The sequence below is a fragment of the Limulus polyphemus genome, unplaced genomic scaffold (assembly GCF_000517525.1).
Source record: "Limulus polyphemus unplaced genomic scaffold, Limulus_polyphemus-2.1.2 Scaffold3291, whole genome shotgun sequence".
Classification (NCBI taxonomy): Eukaryota; Metazoa; Arthropoda; class Merostomata; order Xiphosura; family Limulidae; genus Limulus; species Limulus polyphemus.
In genome coordinates this window covers 125494-128189 of record NW_013668901.1, presented here as the reverse complement: position 1 = coordinate 128189, position 2696 = coordinate 125494, and the positions used below count along the sequence as shown (strand labels likewise).

General features: G+C 39.6%; 1 pseudogene; it reads right to left on the bottom strand.

Moving 5' to 3' along the window:
* Positions 1 to 776: 776 nt before the first annotated feature.
* Positions 777 to 2696, bottom strand: part of LOC111083007 — a 12801-nt pseudogene continuing 10881 nt past the window's right edge.

Genomic DNA, 2696 nt, shown 5'->3' with positions numbered 1-2696 from the left:
TTTGCCTGAGAAAGCATAAAAGGAATACTCTAATGTCCCCACCAGCTAATCGGGGTTGAATGATAAAGATAAATTTGAGATCCAGCTAAAACTCAAACAAATCGAGCTTGAACAAGTTCCAATCAAAGCTGAAAGAAAGAATAAACGCCTCGAGGCCGAACAAGCTCGTATCGAAGCCGAGAAAGAACAAGCTCGTATCAAATTCGAGAAAGAGAAAGAACAAGTCATATCAAAGCTGAAAGAGAAGATAAACGTCTCGCGGCCCAAGAAGCTCGCATTGAAGCTGAAAAAGAATATAGGCTGAAAGAAATGGAAATTATACTCAACTCCGATCAACCAATGCAAAATGACAAATTTGAACTTAATATGATATGTTAAAGTACCACCGTTCAATGAAAATGAAGTTGATAAATATTTCCAACATGTTGAGAAGGTTACCCAAACCATGGAATGGCCCACCTAAAAATGGTCATTATTATTACAAAGTGTCTTAACTGGTAAAGCACAAGAAGCTTATGCCTCTCTCTCTCTAGAGCAGTGTTTCTCAAACTTTCTGAAATGGTGGACTGGCTATGAATCTTTTGATCACCCCCACGGACCGGTGATAAAAACCAAATATATCGTTCACTTTTTTGATAAGAAATGCATAATTATTCTATTATATGATTTTAAAAAATATATACGTACATACATCATTATGAAAGGATTGCTTTAATAAATGTAGAATTTACGTCAATATAAGAATCATTAGATTGTTGTCAGCGTGAAAAGAGAGTTTATTTTTTATTTGTCAATTTATCAAGTCTTGGCTCGATGGAAGACAGTGCAACACGCAATGGGGCTCGAATGTCCAAATGGTTTCTGTACTTAGTCTTTATGACATTCATTGTTGAGAAAGCAGTCTCACACAGATATGTTGATGGAAATTGGAGAAGTATTTTGATAGCGATTCCAGCCAGTTCAGGATACTCCACTCTAGCTTTGATCCAAAAGCACACCAAGGATTCTGCAGATTCGAAAAGGATTTTCATGCTACCGTCAACAGCAAGCTCTAGCAATTGATCCTCCAATGCAACCGACAATCGGTGTTCCGATGTTAAAAAAGGGTTTCTGATCCATCCATTACGTTTTCGAGGGTCTTCCTCTGACGGAAAGTACATCTCAAAGCGCTCCAGTAGAGCCGTCAAATGCTCACTGATCTTGGCTCTCAATACAGACATCTCAAGTCCCGAGTCTGTTTCAGTTATTGTTGCTGACAGTTTGTGAAACATATCAAAGCAATCTTTCGACACGCAAGGTTTCCACACATCCAGCTTGCGTTTCATTCCATCAATCTTGTCTGCTGTCGTGAAGCACGAAGCCATTTTTCCCTGCATGGAGACGTTGAAGGTATTCAAGATGTCAAAAATATCCGCCATGTACCCAGCTTTGCAACCCATTCAGAATTTCGGAATAGTTCTGACCAATGTGGTTTCTTGAACTGGAGGAAGTGGGCGAGCTCATGTCGTAGTTCAAATACTCGAGAGAGAACTTTGACTCTGGACAACCAGCATATATCAGCATGCAGTATAAGTTGTGTGTGCTCAGCACCCGCATCTTCACATAATGCTGCAAATAACCTTGAATTCAGTGCGTTGGCCTTCACATGATTCACAATTTTCACAACCTCACTCAGAATTGAGTTTAATTCGGGTGACATTTTCTTAATGGCTAGATTTTCTCTGTGAATTATACAGTGTGTTGATTTACACTGCTTTAATCTGGGCTATCACGCCGGAATGACGTCCTGTCATCGCCGCAGCTCCATCTGTACAGACGCCGACACAATTTTGGAAATTCAAATCGAATTTTCGAACTATGTGGTCGCTCAAACTCTTGAACAATTCTGTACTAGTTGGTAACGAATCAGAAAAAAAAAGTACTCCTCCTTCAAATCTACTTTGTATTCGTAACGCACAAAAACCATAAGAATCGCCTTATTTGCAATATCAGCACTTTCATCGAGCTGTAACGAATACTACTTTGACGATTTAACTTGTGTTATGAGCTGATCTTCCATATCTTCTGCCAAATCGTGGATGCGACGTGCAATAGTGTCGTTTGACATTGGAACTTGGGATACTTTCTGTGCCACTGCCTCGCCCAGCATTTCTTGACATACGTCTTTAATACAGCCTATCACGAGTGTCTCCCCAACTGTAAATGGCTTCTTTGCCTTGGCAATACGAAGAGCAACCTTATATGAAGCACGCAGCGCACAAGCAGTTACGTGTTTCAAATTGAGCAGTTGTTTCTGGGATAATTTCAAATTATCATACTTCCATTCAAAGAACTCTTGCGGTTTTGAAACCAATTCGCCATGTTTGGCATTTTGATGACTCTTCAATTTCGAGGGTTTCATGGCGTCATTGCTCAAGATTTCACCACAAATCACACACTGTGGTTTTTCCACTCCATTTTCATCCATGGCAGAAAATCCAAACTGAATGTATGAGCAGTCATATTTTCGAGTGTAGCTAATTCGATTCCTCCTTTTCGATGGTGGTCCAATTTCACCTGAATCCACCAAAATATCCTCACTATCATCATTTTCAGGATGCCTTCTCTTTATGAACTTATCCAAAGGACTGCGTTTTTCCACCTGAAACAAAGAATTAAGTTGTGCTAAGAATTGAACAAGAAGACAATAATTAACA